The sequence below is a fragment of the Thermobia domestica genome, chromosome 12, assembly GCF_964235325.1.
Source record: "Thermobia domestica chromosome 12, izTheDome1.hap1.1, whole genome shotgun sequence".
Taxonomy (NCBI): Eukaryota; Metazoa; Arthropoda; class Insecta; order Zygentoma; family Lepismatidae; genus Thermobia; species Thermobia domestica.
The window spans coordinates 176,435,301-176,454,908 of NC_137465.1; the positions used below are offsets into that span (position 1 = coordinate 176,435,301).

The window sequence follows — 19,608 nt, forward strand, 5'->3', positions numbered from 1 at the left end:
AACTCGACATCAATTTATGGAGCTAAAAATAAACAGAACGTGTCCTTGCATTTTTTAAAATCTCTTTTATGGAAGGAAGGACTTTCTACATATGGGAAATTGGTAGTGGGTTGATTTGTAAAAAATTATCGAAAACGATCGATGTTAGTTGAGAAACAAATTGAGAAACAAAATACAGTGCTTCGCATTATATATCCACTGCTTTCTATTATAATAATTTCTGAAGCTTGTGTTTAGCGTTCAGAGCACAAGGAAATTAAATTGTGGGAAAAAGAGATATACAATTTGTACAGTAAGCTTAATTACATGGAAATTTTATGTTTCGGTACCCTTAATTATATGAAAAATTTTATACTTTTTCATTTACGTTGATCTCCTTTACCTTGATTTTGGATTTCAAATTTTAATCCTTTTTCCACTGAAAAGTATCTATAATTCAACAAGGTAATAATTATCAATGATAATTATAATAATTATCTATTTAATTGAATTCATTGTAATTTGGTCCATGAGAAACACTTTACCATTTCGTACTAGCTGTTATGCCCGTTCTTCGCACTGATCAGATAAAGTATCAATGTAAACAAACTGAACAACGGAAGAACAATTAAGAAACATTTCTATAATTGGATATATTTTGTGTGAATATATAACCAACAACATACATGTGTTTTCATTGGGAAGGCCGATGGGGGCTGAATTTGAACGTAAACACTATCGGGGATGTCACTATACATCTGAGAAATCCCGATAAATATGGATTCGACACAAATATTGGTCATTTTCTACTACTTTTACATGTCCCGTTAAACGCCCCCTGAGACCCCCTTGGTTCCAATTGTGAAAAAATCCCCTCTGGCCTCCAGCCGATACCGCGAAAACTATGAATGTAACACTAACATCTGCCATTTTCTACTACTTTTACATATCCCGGTAAAAGCCCCTATGGACTCTGGTTCCAATTTTGAAAAAGCAACGCCTCTGGCCCGCAGCCGATGGCGGCTGTATTTGAAAGTCAACGCCTGTGGGAGTATCACCATTCATCTCAGCGACAGTGAAAACTATGGATTTGACACTAATATCGGCCATTTTCCATAATTTTGCATGTCTCGCAATTCACCCCCGGTGACTCCCGGCCTGCATACAATGGTGGCTGAATTAGAAAATAATCGCTAATGACAGTATCGTCATTTATCTCAGCGACCGCGAAAACTATGGATTTTACACTAATATCGGTCATTTTAGATTACTTTTACGTTTCGGTATCGCTTCCCCTCAGTTGACCCCCGGCCTGCAGCCGAATGGGGTGAATTTGGAAGTTAATGCGATCGGAGTTTCACCATTGATCTCAGCGAACGCGAAAACTATCAAATCGACACTTATTTCGGTCATTTTTACTACTTTTACTTGTCCCGGTAAACGCCCCCTGAGATCCCTGGTTGGAATTTAGTCAAAAACGCTTCGCCTTGGTCTGGGTCCTGAACCAAGGTATTCGTGGCCAAAATTTGGTTACTCTCGGCCAACTTGTCTGGTCCCCAGGCCGGTCCCGGTTGAAAAAAAAACACCTTTCGTCTTGATCTGGGGCCTAGACCAAGCTACCCGTGACCAGATTTATAAAACTTTCGTCCACTCGTCTGGTTCACAGGCCGCACACAGATAGACAGACAGACACTCAAACAAACACTATTTTATTTATATTAGAAAGGTCAGATCTACCGTTATTGTAATAAAGCGGTTCTTGAGTGATTGATCGTAGAAATTCAAACTCCAATGAGTGATAATTTCATAGCGTTGTTTTATTACAAGTTTAACCTCTTTAGTCAGTAGAGAAGAGGTCATGAATTATTGGTCAGAGTTGATGATAATGGGTTTCTACGGGTCTGTGGGTCACAGTGGGTGAGAGTGGTTCATGGTGGGGGGTGGGTCAGAGTGGGTCACGGTGGGTCGTGGGTCACGATGGGTGGTAGGTCAACTGGTCATGGCTTAAGTTTTCATTGCCCCACAACCTCTCTGAACTACAGTGTTGAAAATTAATAAGTGAAAATCAATTGCAATTGATCAATCAATTGAAAGTAATTGCTGTGGAAATCAATTGCAATTGAATTAATTGCCAATTAATTTCAATTGCAATTGAATGACTGAATTCAATTGCAATTACTTTCCACTGCAATTACTTTCAATCGATTGATTAATTGCAATTGATTCTCCTTTATTAATGGCCAACTGCAATTAACAATTAACCATTACTTACTTCAGTTGTTAATTCCAATTAACAATTAAATTTACAGATTAATTGTTATTTGTTAATTCAATTGAAATTTGCCTAACACTGTGAATCTTCTTTTCCCCTACCCCGATCCGGCCCTTCAAACTCTTTTTTTCCTTCTATCGAAGCCAGTACTGCCTATTTGGGAAAATTTTCAATGTAGAGGATTGCTAGTGGTAAAAGCGATGCATCCGCCGTTCTGTTGGAAAGGGGGGAGGGGCTGGTGGAAAGTGCCGTAAAATTTTACCTTGCCTCCATAGGAAAATATTTAGATTCGACACTACTAATATATATATTTCAGCGACCGCGAAAACTATGGATTTTACACTAATTTCAATATATATAAAATTGAAAAACACTGTTTTTGACTCTAAATCTCCCGAACCGAATAACAGATCTTGATCAAATTTGTAACATGGAGGAGTTTCCCGGCTGGGCTGGTTAGGCTATTCACTTTGATGGTAGAACTGAGAGGGAGGAATGTAAAAATAAATAAAACTTAATAACTCCTGAACCACTCGACCGATCTTGATCAAATTTTCCACATAGATGAGCCTTAGACTTGGGATCGTTTTTGTAATTTAAGTTTGACGGAGCACGTGGGGGCGGAGAAGGAGGGGAGATATATAAATACCAATTTATATAAGACTGAAAATGACTATTTTTGTAACTTAATAACTATTGAACTATCTGACCGATCGCAATCAAATTTTCAAGATATATGAGGTTCGGATCTGGAAACGTTTTCCTAATTTCACTTTAACGGTACATTCTAAGAGGAGAGTAGGGGAGCGAATAAATAAAAACTAGTAAAACCTAATAATTTTTGAACCAATCAACCAATCTCGATCTAATTTTTTATATACATGAAGGTCGGGCCTTGAGTGTTTTTTTACCATTTCACTTTGACGAGCCAATGTAGGGGAGGGGGAGGGGGAAGTATATGTAAAAAAATAAAATATAAATGACTGCCTTTGTGAATTCAATCTTGAACCACCTGACCGATCTAAATCAAATTTTCAGCCTACATGAGTTTAGGGGCAGGGATTACTTTAGGCTATTCAATTTGACGAAGCAACGTAGGGGAGGAGGACGGAGAGAAATTTAAAAATGATCAAAAATAACCGATATTATTGTTGAATCTCCATAGTTTTCAGGGTCAATGAGACAAACAGTGACACTTCTGATGCTGTTTCAATCTACGTTCAGCCCTAATAATTGGGGAGGGGGAGGGTGCAATGGAGTAGAGAGGATAAACATTTAAAAATGATCGAAAATGACTAATATTAGTGTCGAATCAATAGTTTTAGGAGTAGCAGAGATTAACAGTGACAATTCTGATGCCGTGTGCCGCAGCACGGAGGTAGGGGAGCTATATATAATAATAATCGAAAATGACCAATATTAGTGTCTAATCCACAATTTTCGGGATCATTCTGATGAAGTGTGACATTTTCGATCCGGTTTAAATGCAAGATCAGCTCCGCCACTTGCGGGAAGGCGAGAAAGTGATATATATAAAATGATCGATAATGGCCGCTATCAGTGTCGAATTTATAGTTTTCTGGGTCGCTTAGATGAACAGTGGTACTTTCTATCTCGTTTAAATTCAAATTCAACCCCACAATTTGGGGGAGAGGGAGAAAGAGATATTTAAAAATGATAGAAAATGACCGAGTGCTGAATCCACATTTGTGGGGGGTCGCTGAGATAAACAGTGACACTTTCGATGCCATGGCCCGCAAAATGGGGGAGGAGAAAATATACATATAATTGACCGAAAATGACCATTATTGGTGTCGAATCCATGATTTTTGGGGTCGCCGAGATGATCAATGATCTTTCCGATGCTGTTTAAATCGATGCCATTAAAAACGAAAACAGCATATTTCACGGGCACTAAACACATGAAATACGGAGTTGTGCATTTAAATTTTCATTTCAACTCAGCAAAGCGCTAGTAATATTAATAAAGCTCAGGCACTGTCCTTTCTCTATTTCAAAACCAGCTACAAATCTCTTTCGTAGAATATCTATTACTGGAACTATCGTTATATTTTTGTTTTTCGTCCCTATACAACACCAAGGTTATAAAGGAAGGTCTTTTTGATGTGGGTTCGCAGCTTGAATCTGATCGACCGTTCCCAACCATACTATATCGCCTCCAGAAAAACTGGATTACAGGGCAGAGTCTAAAGCAAGAAATGTATATCTCTTTTGCTAAAAAAAAAAAAAAAAAAAAAAAAAAAACTTTAGTTCGCATACTAGTCACAGCACATGTTTAGAGGTTTTTCAACGAATCTGTATGAGACGAGACCTGCAAATGACTCAGGACTGAAAGTTGAGCTTACACCAGAAGTCGAATCTGGTATCATTCTGAGACCAAAAAAATCCTAATGGCTGACTACTTTAATACTCATATTTCATTCTCATGTAAAAATTTAGGGTGAGCCCGGCCCCCTAAACTGCCCGTGGATTCGGGCCTGTGTGACCCCCCACCCTCGAACACAATTTTCTGGAAGAAAGCCTCTATTCTTCCTTTTGTCTGTCTAGTTTACTGAAAACATGAAAAGCAAACTAGGTCACAGAGCATAGAGTCGGAAATGATTGACATGTTGCATTGCAGACATATTTCGTACCATTGATGATTTTGGGAGGTTTCCCAGGGACAAAATTCCTCTCGGAGTTATATCTCCTATGGTGCTCAATATGCGTTGAGTTGATTTTATCGTCCCTTTCAGCAGCGAGGCTATATGAGACGGGACCTACTGATTAATCGTGAATTCCGAACTACATGAGCTCTCGTCGGAATCGAACCCGGGTTTCTCACGCCAAAGGCGCGTGCGCTAACCACTTAGCCACGAAGAAGCTCAGTGCTCATATTAGAAAAGAAGAAAGAACATTATGGGAATTTCAGTGCAGACAACTAAGTATGACGACTGTTAAATGAATATTTTTAACTTTTAAAAAATACCTTTATCGTTCAGATCCTTTATTATTATTATTATTATTATTATTATTCTTTTATTATTATTATTATCATGAATATTTTTCGTTAGTCCTCACAGCAATTAATACTTAGCAGCAGGAGTAAAAATGCGTGGGAACGCGGGGGACCCCATCCTCACCTCCAAAAAACTGTGTATGGCGTCCCCCCAGTTCCTAAGCAATTACAATGGGCAAAGATAGGCATGGGAGACGTCGTGACTCATGCCGCTACCTACCGTCCCCCTACCTTTTCAGATGATTCCATTCCATCTAGCCTAATCCCACTTTGCCTAACGATTTATCAGCCACTTACATCTCCAAGATAAGAATGTCCACCATTTTCGGATCTCACGTTAATCCGTAGCTCCATATCTCATGTAATTTTGCTACCGAAGGGATGCTAAACTGAAATCCGATCCAATAATAAAGAGAGATAATAGATGGAAGCTAATTTTTGGGAAATAATTCGTGAAAGGAGAATGTAGGAGAAAACAGGATAATCCCGAGAAATCTCACGGGTACGATGGTATCCACTACAAACTTTTATAGTCTGGAATCGAACGAGGTCCATCCCGCACCAGAAGTAAGCGCTCTATCACTAAGTCACCCTGCTCCTACTTTGGAGGAAACAGTATGATTCTGATAGATGTATCGATATACTAAATATTGCGTATGGTAAACCAACCTACAAGAAGTACAAACGATCAGAATGTGGGATTCGTGGAGTTTCCTTCGTGCGAAAATGGTGAGCACGTTTTTCTGTCAGTTATTCTTAACTGGATGCCGGCGTCTCTTAGGGATTGGGGAGGACACGGTGACTCAGTGGTAAACAGCTTGTCTCTGCTACGTGGGGCCTGTGGTTCGATCCTAAGCCAAGAAACTTTGTGGTGGACACCATCGTATCGTGTGTCGGTTTTCTCGGGATACTCCAATTTCCTTCCACATTATCATTCCATCATATCTTCCATCAACATTCACTTGCCTTAATCATTGTCTCCCTTAGTCTAAAAAGCATAATCGTGTTGGTTAAAATGAAATACTTCATTTCATTTTACAGGGGTTGCTTACAGTTTATCAGTGGGTTACCGTTAAGATACTAATACTTGATACTAATATTTGTAAGAAAGAAGGAGTCTATGAGTCTCATAATTATCGAAAGGCTGATAACTACAATTATACGTTGATTGTAAGAAATGCTAAAGGTACGAACTAAATTTGATTTGTGAGTCTTTTAGCGTTATTAGTCGTATTATGGACAAGAAATAATTCACATATCTATAAACCAAGAAAACTAACACTGAAATTTGATATTCGACAGTGAAATATAATAATATACAACTTGGATATCAAATATCGAGGTTAGTTTTCTTGGCTTTGAACATGTTCAACTTACATGTGTTTTCGTGATAGTCCAAACTTTCAACGTACGAGCATCAGTCTTCTAAATTTTCGTAAATAACTATGAAGATTATCCTAAATCTAACAAATAAGTACAGATAACGATCAATAAAGTTCATAATTGACTTTTGAGAACATGCTGCCCTAACTGATATATCACATCACTACCTTTCCATTTCCAAAATTATCACAGATTTCAAAATGGCGGATTTCAAGGTGCAGCCGGAAGTTCATGATTTACTCTGCCTATTGTAGATCACATTTTGTCAATATGTGAAACTACCACCGTTTGCATTGTCTATCTTTCACTATTTTCACGATTCAACAGTTTATTTGATGTATTTCAATAACATAGCATAGCCCTTCTCCCATCAATTTTGACCCCCTCCGTTTCTTATGACGTTTAGCCCTTATAACTTTGCACATTTACATATTTCCACATCCTCTATCAGTCACACTACGTCTCATTCCGCAACTCGATTCATCCATTTAGACCCTTTACTTGTCAGACAATTTCTTCTTGGTGGAGAAACAGGGAAAATAATTCTACAATGACTGACAAGTAACACTTCCCCAGTGTAACACTCCGATTTTGATAAAATTTGGTAGGTAGATACTACATATAAAATAAATGATTACCGGTACGTGTATTTTTATTTTCTCCGTTAAAGCTGTTTCAGGGGTCAAAAACCCACACTCAAAATTTTGAAAGTTGACGCCCGAAAGGCAAAAACAAGTGGACCGAAGTGAACGAAATTGTGCACAGATATTGTAGACATAAAATGAGGGAATACGGGTTTCGTATTTTACTGGAGAAAACGGTTAGGTGGGGCACGGACCCCTCCAAATCTTTGATCACGAAATATCAAAAGTGCTAATAACAGTATGCCAGAAGTCCTAAAGAACATGAAGAATTGCGACGAAATTTTGCGTAGTGGCAATATAAAAAAATACGTTTTATTTTCTGCGAAAAAACGGTAAAGGGGCAAAAGCCCCCACCGAAAATTTTGAAAATTGACGCCCAAAAGGCAAAAACAAGTGGACCGTAGTGAATGAAATTGTGCACAAATATTGTAGAGGTAAGATGGAGGAATACATGTTTCGTAATTTCCTTTAAAGAAAAAAAAACTTTAGAGTGGATCGAGGCGTCTGGTGGCGGAAGGAGTGGACAGAAGCGATGAAATTTTGTGTTGATATTGGATATGTAAAATAAGACCTTTCGTGTTTCACAAGTGTATCCATCTGTTTTTTCAAATTTGGAAGATCAACAGTGAGCTCAAACAGTATATATATTATTTTATAGTATTTCAGGAGGCACCTTTAACATTTCAATGTTTTCGTGATCAAATGTTTGGAGGGGTCTGTGCCCCACTCAACCGTTTTTTCCAGGAAAATACGAAACCCGTATTCCCTAATTTTATGTCTACAATATCTGTGTACAATTTCATTCACTTCGGCTCACTTATTTTTGCCTTTCGGGCCTCAAATTTCAAAACTTTCGGTGGGGGCTTTTGCCCCCTTAAACTGTTTTTCCGCAGAAAATAAATAAAACGTATACCTTCCTTTTTTTGCACATCGTCCATGCGCATAGTTTCGTTGCAATTTGTCATGTCGTTTACACATCTGACATACTGTTACTAGCACTTTTGATATTTCGTGATCAAATGTTTGGAGGGGTCCGTGCCCCACCTAACCGTCTTTTCCAGGTAAATACGAAACCCGTATACCCATATTTTATGTCTACAATATGTGTGCAAAATTTCATTCACTTCGGTTCAATTCTTATTTTTCGGGTGTAAACTTTCAAAAGTTTGGGGTGGGGGGTTTGGCTCCCTAAAACCATTTTTCCGCAGAAAATAAAAAAAAACGTATTCCTTTGTTTTTTGTGTATTGTATATACGTAAAGTTTCGTTGCAACTCTTCATGTCCTATACACACATTTGACATAGTGTTACAACTTTTCATATTTCGTGATCAAATGTTTGGAGGGGTTCGTGCTCCACCTAACCGTCTTTTCCAGGTAAATACGAAACCCGTATGCCAACATTTTATGTCTACAATATCTGTGCAAAATTCCATTCACTTCGGTTCGCTTCTTCTTATCTTTCGGGCGTCAACTTTCAAAAGTTTGGGGTGGGTTCTTTTGCCCCCTAAAACCGTTTTGGATGCCGGATGGTGGGATGGATACCAGACTATAAAAGTTTGTAGTGGATACCATCGTACCCGTGAGATTTCTCGAGATTATCCTGTTTTCTCCTACATTCTCCTTTCACGAATTACTTCCCCAAAAAATAGCTTCCATCTATTATCTCTCTCTATTATTGGATCGGATTTCAGTTTAACATCCCTTCGGTTGCAAAATTACATGAGACATGGAGCTACGGATTAACGTGAGATCCGAACTGTTTGTGCTCCCGCTGATAATTGGAGCCGGGTCTCCTATGCGAAAGTCGCACACTCTACCCCATAACCATGCGTGATCTCTCTGTCTTCCTTAGCCTAGAAGGCATAACATGTAAACTTTATGGACTTTAAATAACTTCAGTTCTTTCTCGATAGTCAATTCTATACTGAGACAAAGTAGATCAATCAAATATGTGCATCTTCCCTTTTTATAATTTTAACGATGTTCTTGTAACTTCGACCGTGTTCTAAGATTCCTGTTATTTGAAATATCATATTTAATTGTAGTTAACTTGCCTCAGTCAACATTTCATAAAATATCCCAATAATTTTTCAATTCCTTTGGGGTGATCTTTGTGCTGCCCATGTACCATATCGAGTTGTGCATTAATGGAAGCTGTGGCTAAAAATAATATACATTTCCTTTACCCCGACTTCGATACGACATTCTGTTCTCGAGTTACATTTTGGGCATTTTCCCGACAGGTTTTTGGCTGGTCATAAGGAAGTATTTGTGCACCCAGGTTCTTATCTTGGTATCAGGAATCAGCTCCCAAAGGTTCTCAGTGTTGCTTTGAAACACCCTGTATATTTCTATCCTGTTTCTGATTAGATCCTGTTTGCCAATCAATTTCCAGTATTCCCAAAACAAATCAAAAGTGAACTAAATTAACTAAATCGCCTTCCCCTATGCTTTCTTCTTGTATAGTAATTATTATATATTTAAATTGTAGTTTACAGAGATTGCCAATATTGATTGAAATATCTGGTTATAATGCTAGTAGAGGAATTCCCTCTTTAGTACAGAAATTTCCTCCTTGCATCCTACCGCGATATTAGGCGAGATGGGATTAGGCAATATGGGAATTCCCATTTCGCCTAAAGCGGTGGACATCCTTCTCTTGGAGATATAAGTGGCTGATAAATCGTTAGACGAGGTGGGATTAGGCAAGATGGGATGGAATCATCTGGACGGTAGGTAGTGGCATGACGTCACGCCGTCCCCCATGCCTATGCTTGCCCATTGTAATTGTTTAGGAACTCGGGGGACGCCATACACATTTTTTGGAGGTGGGGGGCCGGGTTTCCCCGCGTTCCCACGCACTTTTACCCCTGCTGCTAAATATTGATTGCTGTGAGGACTAGCAAAAAATATTATGCGGTAATAATAATAATAATAATAATAATAATAATAATAATAATAATAATAATAATAATAATAATAATAATAATACCAATTCTACTACTACTACTACTACTACTAATAATAATAATAATAATAATAATAATAATAATAATAATAATAATAATAATAATAAAGGACCTGAATGATAAATATATTTTTATGATAAATATAAATCTGGATATGTTGTTTTTTATAAGGAACTAGCAGCGTTCACCCCGCTTCGCTGCGGTCACCCCGGAACGCAATAAACTTTGTTACTTAGATAATTTTTACTTTTTCGCTTTCAAGTGATATGATAAAAACCATAGAAGATTGCAGTAAATCTTAACATTATATCGCCTGTCATTTATGTTAACCCGCCCCGCTTCGCTGCGGTCATCCCGGTGCTGGCATATTGTAAAAGTGTCTGTAAAAATAAGCAAATCAATTAAAAAATTTTAAACAGAAGATTCAAGCTATTTTCCGCTGTATATCGCCTGTCATTTATGTTAACCCGCCGAGTGACACGGTCATGCGGGTTGCATATAAATACGTTTATTTTTACCTATGATGAACTAATAACAAAGGATTTGTACGTTATGGACACCTGAATGGTCAATTATCTCAAGACACTGGTAATTAAAAATTAAAGTGATATGATAAAAACCATCTAGGGTCCAAATCCTAATAACCCCCCAAAAATGAAAGAAATTGGTTCAGCCGTATTAGCGTGATGAGCGGACAAAAAATTGTACGTTCTCTTTTATATATATAGATTAAGAGGCTTCAAACAACAAATTGGGAAATATAATTTTGTATAACAGAAAACTAGCCTTATTAGTTGTTTTATCTTGTGTCTGTGTCTGTTTTTAAACACAATGTTACAAGGCACAAAACAACGCCTGAGGGCAGGTTGCTTTTAGCCTGAGGCAGCTTCAGTACTCAAATTAAGACTCGTTCTGTCAGTTTGTGTGTAGCTATCAGTCAACCACACAGGTTGTTTGCAACGCTGAATTTCACAAGAAAGGTTTTGTTCATCGGTTTACAAGAATGCTTTACAAGAAGGTCCATCGTACATTGTAGTCACTTCCCCTCTTTTGCACACTGTCTGAAATTTAACTTGTATACTGTAGTGAGTTACAGAAAAGAGAATGCTATTTTTTTAAAAATGACATTATCAAATAAGATTGAAAATTATCACAATATATTCAAGATGAAAAATATTCATTTAACAGCCGTCGTTTTTAGTTATCTCAACTGAAAGTTCTATAATGTGCTTTCTTCTTTACTAATATGAGCACTGAGCTTCTTCGTGTCTAAGTGGTTAGCGTACGCGCCTTTGACGTGAGAAACCCAGGTTCGATTCCCACCGAGAGCTCATGTGGTTCGGATTTCACGATTAACCAGTAGGTCCCGTCTCATATAGTCTCGCTGCTGAAAGGGACGATAAAATCAACTCAACGCATATTGAGCACCATAGGAGATATAACTCCGAGGGGAATTTGGTCCCTGGGAAACCTCCCAAAATCATCAATGGTACGAAATATGTCTGCAATGCAACATGTCAATCATTTCCGACTCTATGCTCTGTGACCTAGTTTGCTTTTCATGTTTTCAGTAAACTAGACAGACAAAAGGAAGAATAGAGGCTTTCTTCCAGAAAATTGTGTTCGAGGGTGGGGGGTCACACAGGCCCGAATCCACGGGCAGTTTAGGGGGCCGGGCTCACCCTAAATTTTTACATGAGAATGAAATATGAGCATTAAAGTAGTCAGCCATTAGGATTTTTTTTTGTCTTAGAATGATACCAGATTCGACTTCTGGTGTAAGCTCAACTTTCAGTCCTGTGTCATTTGCAGGTCTCGTCTCATACAGATTCGTTGAAAAACCTCTAAACATGTGCTGTGACTAGTATGCGAACTAAATTTTTTTTTAGCAAAAGAGATATACATTTCTTGCTTTAGACTCTGCCCTGTAATCCAGTTTTTCTGGAGGCGAGATAGTATGGTTGGGAACGGTCGGTCAGATTCAAGCTGCGAACCCACATCAAAAAGACCTTCCTTTATAACCTTGGTGTTGTATAGGGACGAAAAACAAAAATATAACGATAGTTCCAGTAATAGATATTCTACGAAAGAGATTTGTAGCTGGTTTTGAAATAGAAAAAGGACAGTGCCTGAGCTTTATTAATATTACTAGCGCTTTGCTGAGTTGAAATGAAAATTTAAATGCACAACTCCGTATTTCATGTGTTTAGTGCCCGTGAAATATGCTGTTTTCGTTTTTAATGGCATCGATTTAAACAGCATCGGAAAGATCATTGATCATCTCGGCGACCCCAAAAATCATGGATTCGACACCAATAATGGTCATTTTCGGTCATTTATATGTATATTTTCTCCTCCCCCATTTTGCGGGCCATGGCATCAAAAGTGACACTGTTCATTTCAGGGACCCCCAAAAATGTGTATTCAGCACTAATATTGGTCATTTTCGATCATTTTTCAATATCTCTTTCTCCACCTCCCCCAAGTTGTGTGATTGAATTTGAAATTAAACGGGATCGAAAGTATCACTGTTCATCTAAGCGACCCAGAAAACTATAAATTCGACACTGATAGTGGCCATTATCGACCATTTAATATATCTCTTTCTCCTCTTCCCGCAAGTGGCGGAGTTGATCTTGCATTTAAACCGGATCGAAAATGTCACAGTTCATCAGAATGATCCCGAAAATTGTGGATTAGACACTAATATTGGTCATTTTCGATTATTATTATTATTATTATTATTATTATTATTATTATTATTATTATTATTATTATTATTACTATTATTATAATTATATAGCTCCCCTACCCCTCCTCCGTGCTGCGGCACACGGCATCAGAATTGTCACTGTTAATCTCTGCTACTCTTAAAACTATTGATTCGACACTAATATTAGTCATTTTCGATCATTTTTAAATATTTATCCTCTCTCCTCCATTGCACCCTCCCCCTCCCCAACTATTAGGGCTGAACTTGGATTGAAACAACAGCAGAAGTGTCACTGTTTCTCTCATCGACCCCGAAAACTATGGATTCAACTCCAATATCGGTGATGTTTGATCATTTTCAAATTTTTCTCCCCCTCCGCCTCCCTACTTTGCATCGTCAATGTGAATAACCTAAAGCAATCACTGTCCCTAAACTCATGTATGTTGGAAATTTGATTGAGATCGGTCACGTGGTTCAAGAGTGATGAAGTCACAAAGGTAGTCATTTTCATTTTTATTTTTTACATATATTTTTCCCTCCACCTATCCTACGTTGGCTCGTCAAAATGAAACGATAAAAACACCCAAGGCCCGACCCTCATATATGTTGAAAATTTGATCGAGATTGATTGAGTGGTTCCAAAGATATTAGGTTTTATTAGTTTTTACTTATTCGTCCCTCCCCCTCCCCTAGGATCTACCGTTAAAGTGAAATTAGAAAAATGTTTCCAGATCCAAACCTCATATATCTTGAAAATTTGATTGAGATCGGTCAGATTGTTCAATAGGTATTAAGTTACAAAATAGTCGCTTTTAGTCTTATATAAATTGATTTTTATGTGTCTCCCACTCCTTCTCCTCCCTCACGGTGCTGCGTCAAATTTAAATCGTAAAAGTGATCCCAGGCTTGAACCTCATTTATGTTTAAAATTTGATCAAGATCGGTCGAGTGGTTCAGGAGTTATTAAGTTTTATTTATTTTTACACCCCCTCCTCCTCCCCTCAGTTCTACCATCAAAGTGAATAGCCTAAAACCAGCCCAGCCTTGAAGCTAATCCATGTTAAGAATTTGATCGATATCGGTTGGGCGGTTCAGGAGATTTACTCACAAACAGTTATTTTCAATTTTATATATATAGATTGGTAGTGTAGAATCTAGATATTTTCCCATTGGGCAAGGTAGAATTTTGCGGGACTTTCCACACCCCGCCACCCTTTCCAACAGAACGGCGGATGCATCGCTTTTATAACTAGCAATCGTCAACATTGAGACTTTTCCCAAATAGGCAGCCCTGGCTTCGATAGAAGAAAAAAAGTTTGAAGGGCCGAATCAGGGCAGTGGAGAAGAGTCATCTTTTATTAGCTACACAACACGACTAGCCGACGTGACGGCCACCATGGCCTCGCATCATGTAGTCCATTTTTTTAAATTTTCAATGGAGACCTGCCTACGTATTTTGAATTGCAGAGGAAGGTACGTTGTATGCATTAACATTACAAATATATGAGCATACTGGTATTGAAATTTGAAAGACGTTTAGGCCAAATTGAATTCAATAGGTGATTGTATTTCTTTTGTAGGAGTTTTTACTTTTTACTTTTGCAGCTTGTCGTCCCCTAAATTGCCGCTCGGAGCGTTTGTCCCAATTCTTCAGATCTGGCACTGATTATTGGAAATGACTGCGATTTGCAGAGGTCATGGCTTAGTTATAAACAAAACTAAAACGTAAATATAGTGAGAATAATAACAACTCGCTGATTGTGCGAGCTGTTTTTCTCTTTTTTTCCTCAGCTGATCTAATAGTGACTGTGCCGCACTCAGAACACGTACAGGAGAATTGACAACACCACACGCGAGCCCGCCTGAAACAAATTCGAGCTGAAATTTCTGAATGATTCTTCCAACCTACATTCAAGGTTTCTTTATAATGTCAAAAATTATATTGTATATTTTATGTTGAACTTCGCTTACAAAAGTTTGTTCTTCTCTCCAAGGTTTTAAGTTCAATCCCGTTCTTTCTCTTCGTTGATAAAACCTAATGACCTTTTTACTTATTTGTAGCATGATTTTTTTCCACACAAGTATTAAACTTTGAATTTAGCGCTTGAGAGTAGCAGAAACATACGAGCTTGATATTCCTCCGCGAGACCAATATCCATTCATCACTGAGTTCTGTTGCTTGCCACTAGATGGCAATATAAGATGCAGTTACTAAAAAGGAGCAATTAATGATTTGAATCAATACAATCATAACCTTGAAATTCAGTCTTGTTTCGGCTCAAAACGTGGAATAGTTTCCCGTATGAATCAATGGGGATCATTTTTAAAATTCCGGCGGTATTCAGTCCTCTTAAATGGAAATTGTCGCCGATCAATAGAAAGTTAATATGGGAGAACTATGAAATAAAACAAACAGACACGCGTCATTTTGTAATAAAATTACATGGCGAGTGCATTTTATCTGATTCAAATCTGTTATCGTCGAATATACACAATTAAAGATGCCCTGATTGGCCAAATTTAAAAACGTCAGCAAATTATCCCTCTACAGGCGCATTTTTTTTCGTCACCACCGGTGGGAATACGGGTTTCTTATTATCCTAAAAAAAACCGTTTAGGTGGGACTCAGACCGCTCCAAAACTATGATCGTGAAATATCAAAAGTGCTAATAATAGTATCCCAGAAGTGCTTGAAGGACATGAAGAATTGAAATGACACATTGTGTAGGGACAATACGCAAAAAATAAACGAAATACGGTTTTTTATTTTCTGTGGAGAAACGGTTTTAGGGGGCAAAATACCCACCTAAAATTTTGAAATTTGAGGTCCGAAAGGCAAGAAGGAATAAACCGAATTGAATGATATTGTGGGCAGATAGTGTAGACATAAAATGAGATAATTCGGTTTCGTATTTTCCTGAAAAAAAAGGTTGAGTGAGGAACGGACCTTGTAACCCGTTGATTACGAAATATCGAAAGTGCAAATAAGCATACGTCAGAACCTCGTAAAGACTGGAAAATTGCAACGAAACTTCGTATAGGGACAATTTGCAAAACAATAAATGAAACGTGTTTTAATACTTGAGGAAAAACAGTGCTTTGGCCTAGGCCCCTCCGACAAAAAAGTAAATATTACCGTAATAGCACAGGAAGGAGTGGACTGAAGCAAATGAAATTGTGTGTAGATATTATATAGACCCAATGTAAAATAAGGCATTGCGTCTTTCTCAAGTGTCCCAATTCGTTTTGCTTTAAATTTGGCAGATCAACAGCTAACTGGAAATAAATTGACACGTTTTTTATGCGCAAAAACATTGTAAGGATTAAACATTCCTCCTGAAATACTATAAAATACGTTATACTATTTGTGCTTGTAGTTGATATGCCAAATTTGAAAAAATCGGATGAATACACGACACTTGTAAAACACGAAAGGCCTTATTTTACATATCCAATATCTATATACAATTTCATTCGCTTCGGTTCACTCCTCCCGAAACTCAACAAATCGTTCCACTCAACAGTTTTTTTTTCTTTCAGGAAAATACGAAACACGTATTCCCTCATCTTACCTCTACAATATTTGTGCACATTTCATTCACTTCGGTTTACTTCTTCTTGCCTTTTTGGGTCAAATTCCAAAAAGTTTGACGGGGGCTCTTGCCCCCCAAAACTCGTTTTCCCCTCGAAAATAAAAAACATATTCGTTTATTTTTTGCCTATTGTTCATACACAAAGTTGCGTTGCAATTCTTCATCTCTTTTACACACATCTGACATACTGTTACTGGCACTTTTGATATTTCGTGATCAAAGGTTTGGAGGGGTGCGTGCCCCACCTAACCGTCTTTTCCAAGCAAATATGAAACCCATATTCCCTCATTTTGTGTCTACAATGTCTGCACAAAATTTTATTCATTTTGGTTCACTTCTTACCTTCCGGGCACCAACTTTCAAAATTTTGGGGTCTATTTTTTGCTCTGAAATCCATTTTCCGCAGAAAATAAAACAAACCTTATTCCTTTATTTTTCGTATTGTCCATACACAAAGTTTCTTTGCAATTCTTCATGTCTTACACACTTCTGAAATACTGTTATTACCACTTTTGATATTTCGTGATCAAATGTTCGGAGGGGTCGGTGCCCCACCTAACCCTTTTTTCAAGGAAAATACGAAACCCGTATTCCCTCATGTTATGTCTACAATGTCTGCCTACAATTTCATTCACTTTGGCTCACTTCCTTATGCCTTTCGATCGTCAACTTTCAAAATTTAGGTGGGGGCTTTGCCTTCTAAAACCGTTTCTTCGCAGAAAATGAAAAACATTATTAGTTCATTTTTTTGCGTATTGTCCATACACAAGGCCTAGTTTCAATTCTTCATATTCTATATACACATCTGACATACTGTTACTATCTCTTTTGATATTCCGTGATCAAAGATTTGTAGGTGTCCATTCCCCATTCAACCATTTTTTCCATGAAAATATGATACCCGTATTCCCTTATTTCATGTGTACAATATCTGTGCACAATTTCATTCACTTCGGTACACCTATTTTGATTTTCGTGCGTCAATATCAGAAATTTTGGATGGGGGCTTTTGCCCCCGAAAACCGTTTTTCCGCAGAAAATAAAAAAACGTATTTGTTTATTTTTTGCGTATTGTCCATGCACAAAGTTTCGTTCCAATTCTTCCTGTCCTTTAAGCACATCAGACATACTGGCACTGGCACTTTTGATATTCCGTGATCAAAGGTTTGGAGGGGTCCGTGCTCCACCAATTTGTCTTTTCCAGACAATACGATGCCCGTATACCCTCGTATTATGTTTACAATATGTGTGCCAAATATTATTCATTTCGGTTCACTTCTTCTTACCTTTCGGGCGTCAACTTTCAAAGTTTTCGGTGGGGTTCTTATTCCCCCTTAAACTGTTTTTCCGCAGAAAATAAATAAAACGTATACCTTCCTTTTTTTTGCAAATCGTCCATGCGCATAGCTTCGTTGCAATTCGTCATGTCGTTTACACACATCTGACATACTGTTACTAGCACTTTTGATATTTCGTGATCAGGGGGGCACGGTGGCTCAGTGGTAGAGCGTTCATCTCTGGTGCTTGGGGTCCCGGGTTCGATCCCAGCCCCCGCCAAGTGAACTTTGTGGTGGACAAACACCGTACTCGTGGGTTTTCTCGGGGTTCTCCCGTTTCCTCCCACTTTCTTCATTCCACCATTTCATTCATTACTCATCATCACCGTCTCCTTTAGCCTAACCGGCATAACCGTGGGACGTAAAACTCAAAGATTTCATTTAATTTTTCATTTCATTTCGTGATCAAATGTTTGGTGGGTACCCTGCCCCACCCAACCCCATTTAAAGGAAAATACGAAACCCGTATTCCCTAATTTTATGTCTACAATATCTGTGTATAATTTCATTCACTTCGGCTCACTTCTTTTTGCCTTTCGGGCCTCAAATTTCAAAACTTTAGGTGGGGCTTTTTGTCCCCTTAAACCGTTTTTACGCAGAAAATAAATGAAAAGGATACCTTTATTTTTTGCACATTGTCCATGCGCATAGTTTCATTGCAATTCGTCATGTCGTTTACACACATCTGACATACTGTTACTAGCACTTTTGATATTTCGTGATCTAAGGTTTGGAGGGGTCTGTACCCGACCTAACCGTCTTTTCCAGGAAAATTCGAAACCCGTATTCCCTCATTTTGTGACTACAATACCTGTACAAAATTTCATTCACTTTGGTTCACTTCTTCTTACTTTTCGGGCGTCAAATTTTGAAATTTTGTAGCGCGTTCTTTTGCCCCTGAAACCCATTTTCCGCAGAATAGAAAACAAACCGTATTCCTTTTTTCTGCGCTATTATCCATACACAAAGTTTCCTTGCAATCCTTCATGTCCTTTACACACATCTGACATAGTGTTACTAGCACTTTTGATATTTCGTGATCAAAGGTTTGGAGGGGTCGGTGCCCCACCCAACCGGTTTTTCCAAGAAAATACGGAACCCGTATCTTTATTTTCCGTCTGCAATATCTGTGAACAATTTCATTAACTTCGATTCACTTCTTTTTGCCTATCGGGCTTCAACTTTAAAACTTTAGGTGGGTCTTTTGCCCCGTAAAACCGTTTTCTCCTGGAAAATGAAAATGCCCGTATTGGTTTATTTTTTGCGTGTTGCCCACACGTAAAGTTTCGTTAGAATTCTTCCTGTCCTTTACACACATCTGACGTACTGCTACTAGCACTATTGATATTTCGTGATCAAGTGTTTGGAGGGGTCCGTTCCCCTCCAACTTTTTTTTTTTTTTTTAGAAAATACGAAACCCGTGTCCCTCATTTTATGTTTTAAATATCTGTGCACAATTTCATTCACTGCGGTTCAGTTGTTCTTGCCTTTCGGGTGTCAACTTTTTAAATTTTTGTGTGGGTTTTATATTAATACTTTACATTATGTAACTTTTTCGTTTTTATGAGATTATTTTTTGGGGGAAAGAGAAATGCTTTCCTCTGGTATCTGTTTGTTGTCATTCATTTTGTTTGAACTACTTAAGTAAGATCATTTTGTAACTTTTGATGTCATTAAACTCCGTCACGATAATAAAAT

At 38.0% G+C, this 19,608-nt stretch overlaps 1 protein-coding gene across 1 annotated transcript in view; it reads left to right on the forward strand.

Moving 5' to 3' along the window:
- The window catches only part of LOC145666846 (matrix metalloproteinase-21-like), a 227,550-nt gene that overhangs the window by 188,571 nt on the left and 19,371 nt on the right, over positions 1-19,608 (forward strand). The gene's annotated exons all lie outside the window — the stretch shown is intronic.